The sequence below is a fragment of the Miscanthus floridulus genome, chromosome 1 (genome assembly GCF_019320115.1).
Source record: "Miscanthus floridulus cultivar M001 chromosome 1, ASM1932011v1, whole genome shotgun sequence".
Lineage (NCBI taxonomy): Eukaryota > Viridiplantae > Streptophyta > Magnoliopsida > Poales > Poaceae > Miscanthus > Miscanthus floridulus.
Window position 1 is genome coordinate 163,615,442 of NC_089580.1, and position 20,750 is coordinate 163,636,191.

Consider the following 20,750-nt stretch of genomic DNA (forward strand, 5'->3'; position numbering starts at 1 on the left):
GGTATATTCCAAGCTCCGAAGGGACTAGGCTATAGTTGGATTTTACAGCACATTCACACATGACAGGAGGTGCTTTGTAGATTACCATTTCTTTCTTCTTTTCCTTAATCCTCCATGGTTCTTCCGACCATTGGTTCTTAGGACCATACAACCACTCCTTGAAACGACACTTCGCCATTAAAAATACCTAAATAATGAGACATTAGTACATGAACACATATAGCTCAAGATTTCAATACATACATTTTGCACTTACTTCATGCTTATTTGGACACACAAACTCCAATGTATTCTCAGGGTTTATCATAGCTCGATCTCCGCAATCGCATAGAGGAGGTTCTTCGAGTCGTCTAACTGCGGCTAGGTGCTTCTCCTTAGCCGTCATTGGTGGAGGGTTAGAGGGGGTGGAATCCACCCCTTGAAGTGCTCATGTGGATGTCTCCCTCTAAACCAATCGTCGAAAAAGAGGTACTTAGGATCAAACTTGTCTACACCATCGATCCACTGAAAGAAAAAGCACCTCTCATGGTCCTACACAACGAGATTCCAACAAAATATTAGTAGCATACTTACACAAATAAAGAAAAAGGATAGTGCAAATAATTTCTTACATTAAACCGACTACATGTGTAGAAGCAACGCGTCGCTGTGTCCGGATGTTTCGATTGAAAAACATGGGCTGGGAAACCACAGTCACAGTTAGGGACAGGGAGGTCAGGAGGGACGGGGGCATCTTTGCTAGACGCGTCGGGGTATAATTCTCGAGGACGATCCTATTTTCGCCAAAACTCCTCCCGAAACATTTCTTGCATCTAACAAAACGGATGTAATTTAACAAACATAAATCAAAACATCATAAATAAATATCAATGAGAACCATAACTACAATACAACCAATTTTGTTCTAAGAACCGAAAGCAGTTAACATTAAACCCTAAACCTAAGGTTTCTCATTTGATCCACAATAATGAACCCATAACATAACTACATGCGCCTAGGTTTGCTAGTTTTTTTCACGCCTTGAAATCAACCTACGGTTGTATAATACATATATTGAGGGATACAATGAAACCCTAAGTGATGACGATTCTTAGGTACAAAAATCCGACTAATATATACCAAATCGATGCGAAAAAAACAAGGAGTGGAGCGAGGATACCTTACTCTCGAAGATCTACGGATCAAATCAAGGTTTTCAAGGACCAATATGACGATTCGTGAAGTAGGGTGAAGTGGGGAGGGAAAAACCCGAGAGGGAGGAGAAAGAAGAGGAAGAACGCTCGGGCAAAAAGGTTGGGCTGGGGTTAAATGCAGGGAGCTCGGCGCCAGTCACTACGGCGCTGAGCTCGGCGCCACGATCTACGGCGCCGAGCTCGACGCCAGTCACTCTGGCGCCGAGCCCTCGACCGTGCCCAGGAGCTCGGTGTCAGAGACGCTGGCGCTTAACTCGGCGCCAGCATCAATGGTGCCGAGCTAAGAGTTCATTTCCTGAATTCTTTCTGCCAGGGGTCTATTTGTGAGAAATTTTCAAAAAAAAAGGGCAAAATTGTAAAAAATTCGGCACAAATCGCCTCCCTCCCGCAGGGTGCCCCCGGCCTCCCTCCATTGGCGCTGGCTCGCATGCTGGGACGTCGACCTCCACCATCAGGTCTCCCACTCTCCCTACAACCAGCAACCGCCGCCCGCTTGTCCCCTAACATCCACGCTGCCGCACTCCTCACCGATGCGCTTCAAGAACGCCCTGTCGTCGGCGGTCGTGGATGTTGACCTCCAACACCAGATACCGCCGCCCGCTTCTCATCGTCTTGAGCAGGTCGGGGCGTCGCTGCTCAGCTACAAGAGTTTGGGGGAGGTGGTCAGGTGGAGCTGCGATTGGTGGCAAGGGCTGCCGGCCAAATCTAGCAGAACTCAGATCTAATCAGGGCTGGCCCATCTCGTGCACGTCGTTCATCCGACTGTCTCCATGATATCATCGTCTCTGCAGGTAACGTGTTTGATGAAATCCCCCCTGAGTTTTTTGTGTGTCTAAAATCTGATTTTCAGCCTCATGCTTCCTGTGCACTGAACTTGATTTTCTATGAATGCAGCATCGTCCCGTCTAAGCTCAATCCTCTATGGCTTAATTAGCTCTTGGAGCATGCTGCTGGGATCAGGAGCATCATTCTGTTCAGCACCTGTGAGTCTCGTTTGTAGAACTCATATTCTAAATCCTGCACATTTACATGGTATTATTGTATGGATGGGTTGTAGATGCGTGCTAAGCAGAGATTCATATGTGCGACATGCTTTGGAATTAAGATGGTATTATCCCGTGTGCTTTGGATTCAACTAGGACTAACACATTGAAAAGTCATCTAATAGCTGCAGGGTTTGGTTCAGTAAACAAATGATAGATAGAGATAAAAAAAAGCACTTATGTAGTTTTTCATGTCCACGCCCTGAGATTGAAGTAGTCTGTTTTATATACAAATTACAATTTGATTATTTTTATTTGTGAAGATGAATACCTGCTCAGACCTGCAACTTGCTTTTCTTTGGAGATGAAAATATTTTGGTTTGCATCATTTTTTTATTTTCACATTAGAAGACTTAGTGGTACAATTTGGGTTCACCTACTATTAAAAAAGAGCTTTGGTCCGCTATCTGATACATAAATTCCATTCGCTCTTCATAAATTTGTAAATCAACCTACTGCTGCAGGCTAATAGTTATCCTGCGTGTGAGGATAGATGATTTATTAATTTTTCAGTTACTCAGAATTCATAAAGTCAGATATTGCAGTAATTTTTGAATAAATAAACCATATGTATAGATTGAATCATTTCAAAAATAGTCTGAATACTTAGGATGTCACTTAAGTAAATTAAGAAAGCAATTGAACTATCCTTATGATTAGGTACTAAGCACTTTGATCGCTTATGTAGTCTGTGCTTCTCTAATACAGAAATGGAGAGGGACACTCCTTTAATTTTGTCAATCTTGTATTTTTGCTAGAGCACAGAAGCACAGGGCTTCAAGTTTTTTATACCAATTTTAGAGATTGACACCATTCTTCACTTCCCATATTGTCCAAGTTCTAGAGTTCATTGGAAAGAAAGAAAACCTGCATCTTCCACCTGGATTTGTTGCTCGTATCGCAGCACAATCAAACCATCATCTTAGAGATGGCAATACAGTTGTATGAGACTTGCAAAGTGCAACAATAAGCTTTTGTGCTTATTTGTTATCCAGTATTTTACTGATTTGCCACACCTCCACTTTTACAGTTATGTTAATCTTTCTCTCTTGGCAACACTGCTGTCATATTCTTTTTTCTTTGGCCTTCAGATACCTATTTACATCAAATCAAGTGCTCACTCCTCTTGATTGGGAGCAATATTATTTATGTGTCAAAATAGCAACTGACACAACAAGAAATTCCATGATACATGACGGTTTACAAGCGACGTATTCTAAAAACATCATGGATCGGAGATGGGTTTAGTTGGACTCCAACAACCGGTCCATTTACAAGTATCGAGTATATAACAACAGACTTAGGGTTCTGGATCGAGCATCTCCCACCACCAGCCGTCTTTCTCTCGTCTCTCTCTAAAGCGGATCGGGCTCCCTCCGGCGACGGAGCGGCTCCGGTGGCAGCACCCCCTCCGGCGACGGCCCCTCTCCAGCGACGGCCCCCTCCGGCGATGGAGCGCCTCTAGTGGCAGAGCCCCCTCTGGTGACGGCCCCCTCCTGCAGTGGCCCCATCTCCGGTGATTGCCCCCTCCGGCGATGGAGCACCTCCCGTGGCAGAGCCCCCTCCGGTGACGGCCCCCTCCTACGGCGGTCCCCTCCAGCGACGGAGTGCCTCCGGTGGCAGCGTCCCCTCCGACGACGGAGTGGTAGAGCACCCTTCGATGACGCCCCCTCCGGCGATGGAGCCTCCGGTGGCAGCGTCCCCTTCGGCGACGGAGCGCCTCCGGTGGCACCGCCCTCTCCCACGCTGAGCTAACTGGCCGAGGGACAACCTATCGCGGATTCAACAGGTTCATGGTTGTATACCATTTAAGTATTCTTCCAGATTTGAATAATACCAATATTATCTTACCTGATCTGCTTCTCTAATATGCCATCATCTTTCTCAGATTTGACATGCCTTTCTTCTGATTCTTCTTTTTTTGTGTTGTTCGTATTCAAGACCAAGGAGCAGATGGAGATGGAGATAATGCTGCAGCAAATGGCGTGCAAGCAGAGTGTCTGTCAAATGGTGATTTTCACTTTCCTGTATTAATCCCTTTAGATCAACTATGTTTTAAAAATCCGGTGATGAACATAAGCCGATAGATTTATGCCCGTGGCTATTTGTGATGAACTAATAGTGATAGATTTGGGGTACCTCAACACTTAGAGTGATGAACTGATAGCTTCCTCACCTTGAGGGATACAACTGCTGCTTGCATAGTCATTTTGGCTCTAGTAAATGAGATTTGGTGCGATGCCACTTTTTCACATTAATCTTCCTATGCATTTATTTTGTACTAGTGCACCGCTATTGACCCTATCTTAACATTACTTCTATTTAACACTGCTCCTATTTAACACAACTCCTATTTACCCTGCCATTAGCATTTGTTAGAAGAAAAACATTTCTTCATACTGGGTAACAATCTTAGATATAGTGAAGCTGTAGTCGTTCATACTTGGGTAATATTTAGATACTTGAGTTAGCTCTCATGGAAAATATTTGTAGTGCAACATTTCTGGGATTGTGTGATTGTGTTCTCTTTGGCAGTGTTGAGGCATTTCATGAGGGCTATCATCATTACCAACTTGAAGCTGGCAGCACAAACCTGGAGATCAACCTTGAAGGTGTCAACGAAATCTGGTCGGCAGTCTAATCAACCTTGAAGGTGTCGATGAAATCTGGTCGGCAGTCTACTAAGGGGTATGCCCATGGTAGTAGATAAATCGGTGGAGGTGCGCGTGAAGGAACTAGATGGTGACACAGAACGCGAGAGACAACGATTAGGCAGGTTCAGGCCATCAGCTTGACGTAATACCCTACGTCATGTGTCTTTGGTGGATTGTATTATGAGAGATTAGATGAAAACAAGGGGGGTCCCTACCCGTCTTATATAGCTCGGGGGTAGGGTTACAGGTCGGTTGAATCTATTCTGATCGGTTTACAATAATAGAAATTACAAAGATTGCGAAATCTAGTATATCCAAACAAATTTTCCTTAATCATCAAGGATCTTCACAGTCTTGCGGCGCACGCCGACCTGTGTCGTGCCCCGCATGGCTCGATCTTGTGGGCTGGGCCTCCCCTGGCAGCTTGGCCCATATACAGCTTAGTGGGTACCGAGGGTTATACCCCCACAGCCAATTCTCGAGTGCCTTGTATCCATTGAGCAACATCATCTTGAGCTTGTTTGAGCTGTCCAACTTGCTACTGATCACCCGGAGCAGGCTTTCGACCAGTTTAACTAGGAGATGAGCAGTTGAGGCAAGCGTCTGAGCTGTTGAGACCAGCGACCGAGCAGTTTAGCTGGGAGCTGAGCTCGAACTCACTCGAAAACAAGGTTTGCTAGAAGGATGTAAGGAGCTCAAGTAAAAAAAAATTAAGCCTTCACCTTAGGTGAAGTGTGCCCACTTAGCTTCTAGGCAACGAAGTTGGACGCTTAGCGTCCTAGACTTAGTCAGCGTGGAGGAATGTAGTCCCTTAAGAGCAAAGAAAGATGCTTAGCATCCATGCGTTAGGCAAGATTGACTCTTAGAGCCAAACATGAGGCGATGACGATTACCGTCCACGACTTAGTCATTTCAAAGAGAGTCAGGTGCTAAAAATAAGCACATTCATCGCAAGGTGAAGTATGCGCACTTAGTCCCCGAGTCTGATAGTATGTGAAGTATTCACGTGGTGCCAGGGTAAAAATTTGTAGACTCCATATGTCAAACTAGTCCCTAGCTTAGCTAGAAACTAGTCCCCAGCCTAGTTGAGAAGAATCAGTACAGTCATCGCTATATGACGTGTACCCATGTAGTTCCCAAGACAGCTAGAAGATTGTGAATAAATCTTGTAGCAGGATCTTAAAGATAAAATCGCACTTTGAAATTCCCAAATAAATCGGTGAAACAATGCTTATCACTTAAATATGTTTTTGGCGGACCGCGTGCGGCACGGTTTCAGTTGTGAATACACTAGGCCCATTTATCGGCCTAGGAAAGTGCACGGAGATTTTAGAAGTGGGAACGACGTGTCGGACGCGGTTTCCCAAAAACCCTTGAAGGCAAAGAGTCAGGGGTTGAACCGTTATAAGGCGTTGCGTCCGCGACACACACTCCCCATCATTTCTCCGTCGCATTGTCTTCTTCGTCGCTCATCTCGCCTCCGCACTGCGCAACCGCTCCACCATTAGGGATATTTCAAGCACAGAAGCCACCCCTTCTTCCTCAGATCTGCTTGATGGCGCCGAAGAGGAACCATGGGAGCTCAAGGGCGGCGGCGGGCGGAGTGAACCGCGAGGCGGAGTGGGCGCGGTTTGTTAGCGACGAGGCGGCGCTCAACGCCCTGGTGGTAGACGGCGTGCTGCCCGACAGGGTAACGGTGGGATGGCATCCTTCGTTTGGTGAGGAATTCCCTACACCGCGCACCGATGAATTATTCATCTTTGAAAATTACTTGTACCGAAGATTTGGTGTTCCCATTGATAAGTTCCTTCATGGGCTGATTGATTTCTATGGGATCAGTCTATATAATCTAAACGTGAACTCTATCCTTCACGTAGCCATCTTCATCCATTTTTGCAAGGCATATCTGGGAATCCGTCCCCATTTCGACCACTTTCGTCATTTCTTCTGTCTCAAAATCCAGGGGGGGTCTGTATCTAGGGTTGTGGGCATCGCCTTTCTGTAGCTTCGGGACGAGATGGCAAGCTAGTACATCGTCATCCCGCTCAACACAAATGTGAAGTACTAGGCGTCGAAATGGTTTTATATCCGGTAGGTGGAGCCGTTTGTTGCGTGTGATGTAGACCAGATCTCGGTGAGCAATTCCAAGTGGTTGGAGAGGCCTAGCTCCAACGGGATGGAGTAGGTGAGGGAGCTCCTGAGGTTGATTGAATGCAGGAAAGTTGATGGCGTCAATGTGGCAATGAATTTCACCTTCCGTTGGATCCAGCCCTGTAAAGAGAGGGCGCATTCTGGATTCGAGTTCTGAGGAGACACCGATGGGACCCGGGAGGTGCCCGAGGAGATTGACTGGGATGAGGTCAAGCGTCGGATATCGATGCTTTTTAATCTCGTAGGTTGGCTGTCCGTCAGGGATTAGCAGCGGGCCTTTACCGTCGGGAACCTCCCTCCAACGGTAAGAGTCTTTTACGATGTTCACTTGATCATTCTTGTTGCGCGTTGTATTCATTCGTAGTGTTGAAGATTCATGGGCAGGACCAAGTGGTATATTTTTCGGCGGTGCCCTCAGTGGACTGGCCAAGAGGTGTGGACGCTCGTTCGAGCAGTCCTCAGCGTCAGCTGAGCTCAGGCGCTGACGAGGAGGGGTCGGAGAGCCGTGAAGCTGGAAGTGACGATGGTGGACGACGTATGTCTGTGAGAAGCTTTGGGGCAAGCGGCCCGTTGATGAGGAGCTGTCCGTGAAAAGGAAGAAAACAACGTGGCCCTCTTGAGGTGAGGAGGGACTAGTTAGCATTGGTGGCTCCATCTAGCCCTGGAGGCGGCAGATGGTGATGTCGGAGACGTCCTCTGATGATGAGCCAGTGGTGCCTCCACCTCCGAGCATCGAGACGCCTCCACCGGCTGTCCCAGCAGGAGCGGAGATGTGGGAGCGGTGGCGAGCATGGGAAACTGCTGCGACAGGCCTAGAGGATGCTCAGGGGACCACGACAGCTATGGTCAGGACCGGTGAATGAGTTCCCGAGCCGACACGGGTGGCAGCAACTCTAGTCCCTAAGCCAACTCGAATGGCAGTGCCCGAGGCAGCGAGGATAACCAGCCTGAGGACGGCGGAGGTGCTAGGTGGATCTGCTATGGGGCAGGGTGGCTCAGGCAGGGCACATCGGTTCAGGATGACCTGACGTGAATCACAGTTGTCAGTTTCCTTCATCCCCATATTTTTTGTAAATACGAGAATGTTGCTTGATAAATTGTTTCTTGGTTGTAGCGCGGAGTTGACAGAAGAGCTGCAGCCATCGGCTGTTGACGACGGGCAGCACGCAGCGGAGCTGGAGGCTCCTGGCGCTCAGCAGGGACAAGCAGAGGCGAATCCGGTCACCCCTACCATGGAGGAGACACCCGCTATGGAGCCAGTCGCCCCTATGATGGAGGAGTTGCCGGCCATAGGGCCGACCTCTCTCGGCGGTGGGGTGCATGAGGGTGCCTGTAGGAGCAGGGTCAGAGGCCACGAGGGATGCGCCAAGTGGCTCGGTGGAGGGTCTGTCCGTGGCTATGGAGCAAGCAACCCTTACGGCGGCGTCGGTGGCCCAGATGGGGCTCAGACAGGAGTCCGAGCACAACAGCAACTGAGGAGGGCCCCTCTATGGGCGGTTGCTGTAGAAGTTGAAGAGATTATTTGGGAGCCCGCTCAGCCCCCTCAGGTCCTCTACGTAGTTATCCGCCGTGGAGATGAATTTGACATGCTGGAGGAAGGGAAGGCGAGCGCGGAAACGAAGAGGCTGAGAGCCAACCTATCGGCGATGATTGGCCGAATTGAGGTGAGCCTAAAGTAATTTTTGGTCATGTTTGTTGCCGAATGTGGTTCATGAACATGTGTTGCTGTAGAACATAATGAAGATATCTGAGCAGCGCTGGCGGTAGTTGGAAGAAATGGCACCGGTGCTGGAGGACAACAAGGACCTGTAGGCGTCGGTGACTGACCTACAGACGCGTCTTCTACAAGAACGCCACCGTAGGGAGGACCTAGAAGTAAAGGTCCTAGCGTTGGAGAAAGATCGCCAACTGCTGGAGGCGGAAACCAATCGCTGGCCGAGCAGTGTAGCCGCAGCGCCGACCAGCAAAAAGGTATGTCTTGTGGACCTTGCTTTGTTGATAATTAGCGTTGTAAGACATCTGCCTGTGATGTGTAGCCCTGGAGATGGAGCTCAGACTCTCCTGTGAGACCGTCGGCCAGCTCCTTAAAGGAAAAGAGGAAGCGAAGGAGAAAGCTGATAAAGGTCACCGCGGATCTTGAACGTAAGTGCATCATCTTGTTTATCATTTTTTGCAGCGTTAGGAGCATGCTTAGCATACAAATGCTGGTGTGTTGTAGAATATCGTTATCAGGCGCAGGCGCAGTTCATGGTCTTCGGGGGACCAAGTCAAGGCCCGTCACGATAAGCTTGAAGCGATGACGCAGGGATCAAGCCCGTGCTGGACTGCATTTGTTTCGCGCCGCTCGAGGGGACGATGCAGCTGCCTGACAACCCATTGCCTCGAACAATCGTGGACCGGTGTCCGACAGCGTGGTCGAACTTCAAGGAGTTCACACGCAATGCTGCCCATGGGGCTGTCATCCATGCGCTTGCAGTGTTGCGGTCGCACTATCCTTCGATAAACCCGAAGTGATAATGACTGGCTATGCCCAAGGAACGGATGCACAGAAGACCACCAAGCTAGAAGACGAGGTTGAAGAAGCAGCGGTGAGGCTTGCTGGGGACATTGACCTGTTCGGCGAGGGACAAGGCAGTGTCCAATAGAGTAGGATAAATCTCGTGTTTAAATGCTATGTAAAAGTGCTTAGCAGCTTTTGGTGAACACTTAGTGTTATAATAAAATTTGTGTTTATATTTAATATAAATCATCTGGCCAGTTAGTTTATAGCTGAGTCTCCAGCCCTAGCTAGCCTGCTAACCATAACGCAGAGCGCGGATCCCGTGTGCATGTGGGAAGAACAAGGCGTTGCTAAGGAGCCGTTGTCGACCACCCATAACGCAGAGGGCAAACGCTCGCGCACGTGTAGAGAGAAGCCGAAGATAGGGCCGCCTCTGGGACATCCGAGCGTCAACATGACTGTTCGGGGATTTGCCTTAGGCTTACTCGTATGTCATCTTTAAGATGGTATACACGAAGAAAGATCGCTTAGCGAGTAATCGTAGGGAAAACAACATGAAGAAACATCAGGACGAAAATTTTTTATTAAATACTCGAATATGAAAGGTACATATCTTTGAATGGAACGTTTCAAGGGTAGAAACGCCTAACCTGTTAGTTTACTGAATGTTGCTGCTCCTCAATTTCTGACTTATTGAATGTGTTATTCCAAGCCTTAAACCTACTACTGATTAATTTTTTTGTGGGATCAAATTAATGCACTTAGCCATATCTTGCATTCTCAAATTGTGGGCACCTTGTGCTTGTAGGATCCAAAAGAAGCACTTGCAAGAAGATTTGTGTAATGTTATCTGTTTTTAGATGTTGCAGTTGACAACCAGAATGTGTCATTTTTGGATGATGTAGGACCAAAATTTTGCTTTTGCCTTCTACCTTGTACGGTTGAATATAGGGTTGTTCCTTCTCTGTGCTTATTGTACATTACTTGATGCCTTGTTCATTGCCTACGGTTTAATTTGCCTATATATAAGTTAATATTGCACTTGTGTCATTTTCAGGAGACAAGTACAAAGACCAGGACCATGATGCAATGGATTTTTTTTTGAAGGAGTGCCACTATATAGCAAAAAAATTCAAGCCTATGCACTAGCTATCTAGAATGCTATTGTAATAGATGTGAAGGTTGTCAAGGACCTATTTTTGTGTTTTAAGTTTTACGGTGATCAAACATCTTGTGTTAATGTACTGAAAAATAACCAAATTGTTGGGCTTTATGTGATTTTCATTATATAATCTGTGATGGTCAATTTTGATGTACACGTGATGATTACATGGAACCTCAATTTTGTGATGAGAAACATCATACGTGGTAGATGGATATGACGGTCTATTTTGTCACACTCTATCGGGCCTAGCCTAGGTTGAATGGGCTTCTAGGGATTCTATGACGAACACAAATGCCAATCTGTGACGGCTTGTGGGGGTATTAACCCCTATACCCTTACGGCTAGGCTTGGGTCGGCCCGGATCAGTGGGTCCGGTCCACCAAAAGACGACGCGCAGCCTGGCCTGATCGGAGTCCCGCGCAAGGAGTCAAGGCAGATTTAGCGATCAAGCAAGATCCTGGTCGGTTAGAATAGGAATCCTTATCCGGCCACATATGGCAATTGTAACTGGCTAGGATTAGTTTCCAGATCTGTAACCCTGTCCCCCAGACTATATAAGGCGGGCAGGGGACCCCTCTAAAAAACATCTCTCATTGGCATACAACAATACAAATCAGACGCGGGACGTAGGTATTACGCCTTCTTGGCGGCCGAACCTGGATAAAACCTCGTGTCTGTCTTGCATCACTGTCTTGTTTGTGGCTTGCGCATCTGTCTGCCGACAATCTACTACCTTGGGCATATCCCTAGGTAGACTGTCGATCATATTTCATTGATAGTGGCGCGCCAGATAGGGGGTGTGCGTACTGCTCTCCAAGCAAACAAGATGGTCATCATCTCCGGCTCCATGGCTACGCCGAACGGCCTCACGTTCACCGTTGGCCAGATCACCTGGACCACCAGCTTCGATGACTTCATCGCCATGACTCCGGAGGAGGCGTGGATTTAGTCTGCGTCGACCACTGCTTCACCTGCATCGGCTATGGCTCCAACTACGGCAGATACAGCTCCGACCACGGTGGATACGGCTCCGACCACGACGGATACGGCTCCGACCACGATGGATCTAGCTCCGACCATGGTACATCTGGCTCCGACCACGCCTGCATTACCTTCAGCCACGCCGACAACTCGTCATCCGCTTCCCCACTACAAAGGGAAGCAGATCGACAACACCGACCTGCTCGACTCCATCGATCGGGTCAGCACCAAACTCGCTGAAACCCTAGCTCTAGTAAGTACGATTCAAAGACAACCTAATGAGCAGGTAACTGCTCCTCACAACAGATCTACCCGACCAGCTCAGACCAGTCGTCCTGCACGACTTGGTACAGATCTTGTGGTCACATCTACTCCTAAAGGGCGCTCTACTCGTCGCCGGCCAGCCTTCGCGACGGGTCTCTGGCTCTCCGAGTACGAAGCCTCGATGGAGAACCACCAGGTCCAGCCCTACGGCCTATGAAACGCTGCCTCCAGCTACGCGCATATCCTACAACGCCACTTGGATCTATGTTTTATGCACCGACCTCGGCCGAAGCCACGCAACTTTGTCAACATGATCCGGATTGAAGATTATCAAGAAGGATCCATCCACACAGTCCAAGAGGGCGACTCTAGCTCCTCGTCTAGCATCGCATCTAATGCATATGTCCACACCGAGCTTCAGCATCACGAAGATGAAGGCGTCAAATACGATCTGGATATCCCAGACCACGCCCCGAGGTTCTCACAATTCCCGTCTTTCCCGCCAAGATAAGGGGATTTGATCCATGTTGTCTGCAATGACGAGCCGCCAGCAGTTGGCGAAATAGAACAAGAAAGGACTGCACGTGAAGCACGCAATATTGACCGGTTTAATCGCTGACAAATCGAAGCCGAAGCAGACCAGGAGGCACGACGCATAAGGGTCCAGCCACGTGACCTCAACGATGCTTTCGACGGGGTGGGGGACAAACAGGTCTTCAGGACTCCAAGCGCCAATGTAGCCGTCGCCATAACGACAATGCAACGGCTACCCAACACCCTGGAAACCCAAGCGGTTCGTGATGAAATACAAGCCTACCTGACGACTGCTATGGCCCAGACCGTAGAGATTGTAAACCAAGCCCGGACTCCATCCGTCTCAGTCGAGTCAAGCCATAGCCGCCAGCACCCAAGTTGCTCATAGCCACTCAACCAACGTGGCTCGCGCAACAACGACCCATCAGACAACCGTCAAGACGGAAATGGTGGCCATGATGGTGGACAGGATGACAACCACCATCGGGACGACAACCGCCGCGACGCCTGGGACGGTAACCACCAAGACAACTGCAACAATCGCCGCGATAACCACAGTCGCAGGGCTAATCCAGATGGCAATCGAGATCACCGCGATGGCTATAACGATCTCCGCCATTACCTCGGTGGACGCGATCTGTGCGCTCGCATCAACCAGAGAGCCGACGATCGAGCATCCCATGAAAGTTACCGCCATATAGAATATGACACTGCCCACGGCCCGCTGAGTTTGAAGCAATTTACTCCACACCTTCGGCAAGTCATATGGCCCAAGAATTTCAAGCTCAAGAAACTTCAGAAGTACGACGGCAAGGAAAACCCCGAATTATGGGTCATGCTCTACGAAACTGCGTGCAGATCAGCCATGGCTGATGAGCATGTCATGTCTAACTATTTCCCAGTCGCTGTTGGCCATGCAGGTCACCAATGGCTGGTCAGCTTGCTGGCGAACTACTTTGACTCTTGGTAGTAGCTCAAGCAAGCCTTCATCGACAACTTCATTGCTACTTGTGAACAACCAGGCAACAAATACGATCTGCAACGGATTCGAGATCGAAAAGATGAGCCACTGCGCGAGTACGTCCGGCGTTTCTCGGAGATGCGCATCAAGGTCCCATCAATCTCCGACAATGAGGCAATCGAGGCTTTCATCACTGGCCTCCGCTTCCACGACGCCCTAAGGGACAAGCTCCTCCGCAAGAGACCTAAATCGGTCACAGCGCTCCTAGCCACCGCTAAGAAATATGTGGACGCCGACGATGCTAAAAAGATAATTATTGAAGAAGCAGCAAGGGTTCCACGCTCCGACCACCCCCCACACTGCGATGACTACCGCGACAACCGTGGTCGGAACGACAATTTTGACCGCCGCAACCAGCGCAACGACTCCCACGACCACCGCGACCAACGTAATCAGCGGCGTAACTGCCATGACGATTATAGGAGCAAGCGTGCTCGGGAAGATGATGGCGAGGTCAACACCGCTAAAAAGGGTGGCGGACGTCGTAACTACAAAGATGACTACGCCAAAGCATTGAAAGGGCCCTGCCAGCTCCATCCTAAGTCAAACCATACCATGGAGAATTGCTACGTTCTCAAGTCTATCTACATGCGCCAACAGGCTCCGGATACATCCGACAAGCCTAACGACGCAGGGGAACAACTCAACGAGGATAACGACAACGACGATGCGGACCCTCGTCACAAGTACGTCAAGCCAACCGATTGTGTACACACCATCATTAGAGGCAAAGTGTCCATCGAGACCAAATGAGAACGCAAGCTGCTCGCCCGCGCTTGCTTGAACGTGGCCAACACCGACAACCTCCTCGCCGATCCCCGGCTCCCTCCGTGGTCTCACCGCGAAATCTCCTTCAGCAGAAAGGACCAATGGGCCGCAATACCTGAGCCAGGATGTTTTCCCCAGGTCCTCGATCCTTGTATCAACAAGGTTCAGTTCGATAGAGTACTGATCGACGGCGGCAGCTCCATTGATATACTATTCAAGAACAGTCTGCCTGCCCTGAAGATAGCTCAGGCGGACCTCAAGCCATACGAGGCACAGTTCTGGGGTGTTCTCCCCAGACAGAGCTCTACACCTCTCGGGCAGATCACGCTACGTGTGCAGTTTGGGACCCCGGACCACTTCCGCACCGACTACGTCAACTTCGTGGTCGCTGACTTCGACGACACCTACCATGCTATTCTTGGTCGATCGTCGCTCACCAAGTTCATGGCCATACCTCATTATAGGTATCTGGTGCTCAAGATGCCTATCGAGAAAGGAGTTCTAACCCTCCAAGGCAACGTGTACACAACTTATACCTGCGAAGACGACAGTTTCAAAATAGCAGAGGCTCACGGCCTCTCTATTTGCATGGCTGAGACCATGCTCGATGCCAAGAAGACCTTGACCGACCACCTGGAGATCCCGAAGCTCGAGGCTCAACGCAAGAACATCAAGTCCAAGGAGCACAAGGTGATCCAGCTGGTCGACGGTGATCCCAGCAAAACGGCCCTTATCGGGGCCAACCTGGATCCCAAATAGGAAGACGCGCTCGTCAGGTTCTTAAGGAGCAACGTGGATGTGTTCGCATGGAAACCTGCTGACATGCCCGGTGTACCTCAAAACTTGATCGAGCACTCCTTGAATGTCAATGGCAAGGCCAAACCTATCAAGCAGAAGCTACGACGGTTCGCTCGCGACAAAAAGGAGGCAATTAGGGTAGAAGTTACACGGCTTTTGGCAGCCGGATTTATCAAAGAAGTGTATCATCCGGAGTGGTTAGCCAACTCGGTTCTTGTACGCAAAAAGAATAATGAATGGAGAATGTGTGTTGATTACACTGATCTCAACAAACACTGCCCTAAGGACCCCTTCGGCTTACCTCGCATAGACGAGGTCATAGATTCAACCGCCGGCTGCGAGCTGCTTTCCTTTCTCGATTGCTACTCTGGTTATCACTAGATCGCTCTCAAAAAGGATGACCAGATCAAGACATCTTTTATCACGCCCTTCGGCGCCTACTGCTACACGACCATGTCGTTTAGGCTCAAGAACGCTGGGGCTACCTACCAACGCGCTATACAAGCTTGCCTCAAAGACGAGATAAAAGACGACCTCGTCGAGGCTTATGTTGATGATATAGTTGTCAAAACCAAGGAAGCACATACCCTTGTCGACAACCTGGAACGCACCTTTGCAGCCCTTAACACATTCCAGTGGAAGTTGAACCCAAAGAAGTGCATCTTTGGTGTTCCTTTTGGCATACTACTTGGCAACGTCGTTAGTCACGATGGCATACGCCATAACCTGGAGAAAGTCAAAGCTGTCTTGGACATGAAGCCGCCCAAAAAGGTGAAGGATGTTCAGAAGCTTACTGGATGCATGGCCGCCCTTAGCCGTTTCATATCAAGGTTAGGCGAAAAAGGATTACCATTCTTTAAACTACCCAAAGCATCTGAAAAGTTTGAGTGGTCGGAGGAAGCAGATGCTGCCTTCACACAGCTGAAACAATACCTTACGTCACCTCCAGTCCTCACTGCTCCAAGAGAAGACGAAACACTTCTGCTTTACATTGCGGCTACTAATCGAGTGGTCTCCACGGCCATGGTGGTCGAGCGCGATGAGCCCGACGACGTCTACAAGGTACAGCGGCCAATCTATTTCATCAGTGAGGTACTCAATGAGTCCAAGACCAGGTACCCACAGATTCAGAAGTTGATCTACGCCATACTGATAACATCTCGAAAGTTGAAACACTACTTCGACGGATATCGTGTGGTGGTCATGACTGAGTACCCGCTGCGAGACATCATTAGCAACAAGGATGCGAACGGGCGCATCGTTAAATGGGCAATGGAGCTATGCCCCTTCTCCTTGGAATTTGCAAGCCGTACTACAATCAAGTCTTAGACACTCGTCGACTTCATCGTCGAGTGGACAGACTTAAGCACGCCTACCTCTCTAGGATCCGACGAGTATTGGACGATGTACTTCGATGGCTCTCTCAACATTGACGGTGTGGGAGTAGGAGTTCTTTTCGTTTCACCTTCCAAGGAGCAGCTCTGGTACGTTCTTAGGATTTATTTCCTAGCATCTAATAATGCCGCTGAGTACGAAGCATGCCTACATGGTCTGTGCATTGCGGTTGAGCTTGGCGTTAAACGTCTCTATGTCTACGGAGACTTGGCTCTGGTCATCAACCAACTTAATAAGGACTGGGACACGACCAGCGAAAAGATGGATGCATATTGCAAGTCTATTAGAAAGCTAGAAGGCAGGTTCTATGGCATCGAGTACATGCACGTGGTCCGAGACAAGAATCAAGCAGCGGATGCGCTGTCCAAGTTAGGATCATCCCAAGCCAAAATCCCACATGGCATATTCGTCCAAGACCTGCTTACGCCTTCCATCGAAGAGGAAGATTCCATGGCAGACAAGCCTCCAAACCAGCAATTGGTGGCTACGGTTCCGACGTCGAGCATCACTAAGCCACCTCCAACCACTCATGAGCCCGACTGGAGAATACCTTTCATCAAATACCTAACAGACGGCAGTGGTTACACTGATCAGACAGAAAACGAGCGCCTGATACGTCGCAGTAAGCAATACTTGCTCGTCGATGGCAAGCTATGGCGCAAAAACGCAAAGGAGGAAATCTTGATGAAATGTATAACCTAGGAGGATGGCGAACATCTCCTAGACCAAATCCACTCTGGCTCCTGCAGCAACCACGCGGCCTCAAGAACGCTGGTCGGTAAGGCTTTCCGAGCAGGGTTCTATTGGCCATCAGCAGTAGCCGACGCAGAGAAGCTAGTCCGCTACTGTGAGGGTTATCAGTTCTTCTCCAAGAGAATCCACATACCAGCACATGACATCCAGACAATACCAGCCTCCTGACCCTTCGCATGCTGGGGACTGGATATGATCGGGCCCTTCAAACCTGCTCTAGGGAAATTTACATGCGTCTTTGTGCTGGTCGACATATTTTCTAAGTGGATAGAATACATGCCTTTGGTATAGGCATCCTCAGAAAAGGCTGTCACGTTCCTCGACCAGGTCATCCACCATTTCGGCATACCCAACAACATCATCACTGATCTGGGTACTCAGTTCACTGGGAATGCTTTTTGGGATTTCTGCGATGAAAGGAGCATAGTAGTAAAATACGTCTCGGTGGCGCACCCTAGAGCTAATGGACAAGTCGAGTGGGCAAATGGTATGATCTTGGATGCATTGAAGAAGAGGATGTATCGAGAAAATGACAAAGCTCCCGGAAGATGGCTTAAAGAGTTACCAGCCGTGGTCTGGGGCCTCAGAACTCAGCCCAGTCATAACACCGGCGTCTCACCATACTTTATGGTTTACGGCGCTGAGGCAGTCCTCCCAGCAGATATAGCTTTCAGATCAGCACGGGTAGAGAATTTCGATGAAGGCAAGGTCAATGAAGTACGGGAGCTAGAAGTGAATAGCGCAGAAGAGAAGCGGCTCGATTCTTGTGTACGTATGGCCAAATACCTTGTTGTTTTGCGCAGGTACTACAACAAGAACGTTAAAGAGCGGTTCTTTGTGGTCGGGGACCTGGTCCTGAAGTGGAAGACGAACCAGGCTAGCGTCCATAAACTTGCAACCCCATGGGAGGGGCCCTTCATGATCAAGGAAGTCACACGACCAACGTCTTACAGGTTAGCTAACCTGGACGGTATGGACGTACCAAACTCATGGCACATCGACAAGCTTAGACGTTTCTATGCTTAACTACTGAGATATGTACTCCTCTTGTACTTTCGATTTACTTCAATAAAGCTATTATGATTCCTCCGACAACTCTAATGTGTCACTTCGAATTTTATGGTTATTCTAACTTAGCCAGTAAAAGCCGACCACCACTCCTTCTACGGTTTTCGGAGCAGGCCCTGTCTCCAGTTCCTCCCAATACGTGCATGGGATCTGCTCTCTACGTTACGGGTGATCGGCAGGTCTCCCTTGGTTTGACTTGTCCGCATCTACGTGTGCATAGGTCACGCACCTCACACTCCGACCACATGGCAAACTAGGGCCGCACAAACTTTTCTGGATGATGTGTCGAGCAAAATGGTACAACGAAATAGAACGTTAACATGTTCTCACTTAGTTACACCAACATGAGTTTCAAGCTTAAATACGTTTTGTACAAAGCAAACAAGCTTATGATGATATACAGTTACGTTATTACAAGCTTGCCTGAAGAGGTCCAAGTTTACAATAACACAACTATGTCCTCCTTCTACAGCTCTAAGCCTATTACATTGGCTGGTCAGGGCGCGCGGCACCTACTACTCGCTGCTTCCGATATCCTACTCGAGTCTCGTGGACTCTTGTGCTGGTCGAGCTGAAGGGGATGGCCCCACCGATGCCTGGCTGGTCAAGACCACAGGCTTCATCGGTTGGCTTGCAATTGATGGCGTTCCCAGCTGACTTGTCGATGGCATACCCTGTACAGGTGTTGTCCCACCTCCGCACAGGTTAATGTCGCCAATTATCTTTGACGACAGGTCCAGCTGGGCCATCCGAAGTTCCTCAGCCTTGTCTGGGTCTACCTCCTTCGGGTATCCACCCTCTAGGCGCTTGAGATCGATCAGGGGGTAGTGGGCATGCACCATGCTTAGCACATGTGCACCCGTGTACTCACCCGCCTCCTTCATGAACTCTTGGAACCATCCCCATGCTTTTCTACATCTCTCGACCAGCCCAAGCTGCGGCGTCCTTGGCTCTTCCTCTGTGAGCGCCGGATCGATAAGGTCGAGGACGGGCAAAATGCCAGTTGCCACTTCCTGGCACCGGTTCTTCCATGTGTCCCGATCCTCGGTGGTCTCCTGGCATCATGCCTTCTAGCTGTCATGCTCTTTCATCACGGCTTCTAGATGTTTCTTGGCATTGACTTTTAAAACTGCAAACCGTACAAGACATCAAAATGTAACGGCACGACAAGGTAAGGTGGGCAACAGAATGAGAAAGGTGGTCTGGAATACTCACTTTTTAGTTCCTCCTTCATCTTGGTTGTGCGGTCCTAAAGTTGAGACTGGTTGCGCGCCAGTTTTTCATTGTCCTCCTTCAGCCGACCACACTCGGCGGTCACACGGCTATTCTCCTCTTGGAGGCGGGTTACTTTGGCTTCTAAACCTGCACTACAGCTGTCACTACCAACAATGCAACAACACATGTCATGCAATTGCTATGATAAAATGAAAACTTACTTGTTTTTTCCTACTCTTTGTTACTGAGCTGGCCGACCAGGTTCTGGTTCTGTGCCTCTTGCTCCATCCTCTCCTGGTTGGCGGCTTCAAGTTGGCGGCGCAAGCGTTCCACCTCGGCCGCCAGTTCTCTATTATTGGCCGTAATTCCCTCAATCTGGTCGAAGCACCTCTTTTGGTACTTTGCGGTCTTCATCAAGTCCTACATATAAACAAGCTAAGTCAGACAGTTCGACTACATAGTAGAGTCAAGTGGTCAAGCCAAACATACCTAGACTTCTGTCACTAGACGTTTTGCCGCTCGTTCAACTTTTAGGGTCTCTTCGACCTCCAGGATTTCCTCATGCATGACCCACTCGTCGTTCCGCCAGCACGACACATATACATGTTGTCGCCTATCTTGGGGATGGCCCAGGACCTCTTCTACTTCATCCTCTTCGGCCTCTTGTCCAGGAGGTGGCGCTGGTCTAGAGTCTGAAGTCTCTGCGACCACTATGGCCTTCCCATGAGCCATAGCGTCGGCAAGCGTGCTCTGTGCCACCTCCACCTGCTGCTCCTCGGCTTGGTCTGGTCCCCTTGGCGCTGAAGTGTCCCCCTCAGTAGGGTTAGTGCTCGGAGCACTTGTACTTGGCTTGGCTCCCTTCTCGACCAGCTGTTCGGGGACTATCGTCTAGCCGCTCGTCTGCTGAGGTGCCGGTAGATTTTCTTCCACATGTTCCTCCACGGCTGGCTGCTGGGTAGTTTTTTCTGCCATTGATGGTGAAGTCGTGCCGCACCCGGCTAGCTGGTTAGGATTTTCGGTGGATGCCGACCTAATATATCAGAGAAAAGTTTAGAAGACAGTATTATTCAATACAAATTATAAGCTTACATCAAGGTTACAGATACTTATAGCTTGGAAGCACGGAATGACGTGGCAAAGGAGCGTCTCTTCGACCGTGCCTGCTCCACATGCTCGGTGGGTTCCACCGGGTCTTTTTCCACGACCGGTACTGGCGCCGGGGTTTGCTCCTCGGCACTTCCTCCGCT

General features: G+C 49.2%; 2 long non-coding RNA genes across 2 annotated transcripts; both read left to right on the plus strand.

Moving 5' to 3' along the window:
* Positions 1-1,595: 1,595 nt before the first annotated feature.
* Positions 1,596-10,803, plus strand: LOC136500407 (uncharacterized). The gene is made up of 3 exons (XR_010770022.1): positions 1,596-1,984; positions 2,088-2,176; positions 10,599-10,803. It is a non-coding gene; the product is annotated as an uncharacterized lncRNA (long non-coding RNA).
* On the plus strand, positions 2,777-5,170 carry LOC136500412 (uncharacterized). The gene is made up of 3 exons (XR_010770023.1): positions 2,777-4,025; positions 4,178-4,246; positions 4,772-5,170. It is a non-coding gene; the product is annotated as an uncharacterized lncRNA (long non-coding RNA).
* Positions 10,804-20,750: the final 9,947 nt, after the last annotated feature.